Source organism: Gavialis gangeticus, unplaced genomic scaffold (genome assembly GCF_001723915.1).
Source record: "Gavialis gangeticus isolate Ggan-Ray unplaced genomic scaffold, GavGan_comp1, whole genome shotgun sequence".
Classification (NCBI taxonomy): domain Eukaryota; kingdom Metazoa; phylum Chordata; order Crocodylia; family Gavialidae; genus Gavialis; species Gavialis gangeticus.
This window is the reverse complement of record NW_017728969.1, coordinates 88,158-88,521: the sequence shown is the minus strand read 5'-3', so window position 1 is coordinate 88,521 and position 364 is coordinate 88,158. Positions and strand designations below refer to the sequence as shown.

Below are 364 nucleotides of genomic sequence, written 5' to 3'. Positions count from 1 at the left end.
CTGCAGCTGCATGGGGGGGCTAGCACTGCTCCCCACATGCCTGGCACTACCCATGGCCCAATGCCCTGCAAGGGGGGGACAGCCCCTCCCACCGCCTGTGTGAGCCTGGGCCCCCCCACATGGGTCTGTGCCCCCCACCCCTGCACCACCAGAGAGGCCAGGCTGGGACCAGACATATATTGCTCAAGTGTTACAGGATCAGCCCCCCAGCACCAGAGCCCAGACCCCCCAACACACACACTCAGCCCCCCCACTCCCACATAGCACAGGGCCCGGAGGGGGGAAGGAGGGATCTGGGGCCTGCCAGCAAAGCCAGGAGTCTTGGGAGGGACATCTTGGGGGCACCTGGGGCTGGGGAGGGGGG

At 67.3% G+C, this 364-nt stretch overlaps 1 protein-coding gene across 1 annotated transcript in view; it reads right to left on the bottom strand.

Annotated features, from left to right (window-relative positions):
- Positions 1-364, bottom strand: part of STAC3 (SH3 and cysteine rich domain 3) — a 16,326-nt gene that overhangs the window by 5,308 nt on the left and 10,654 nt on the right. The gene's annotated exons all lie outside the window — the stretch shown is intronic.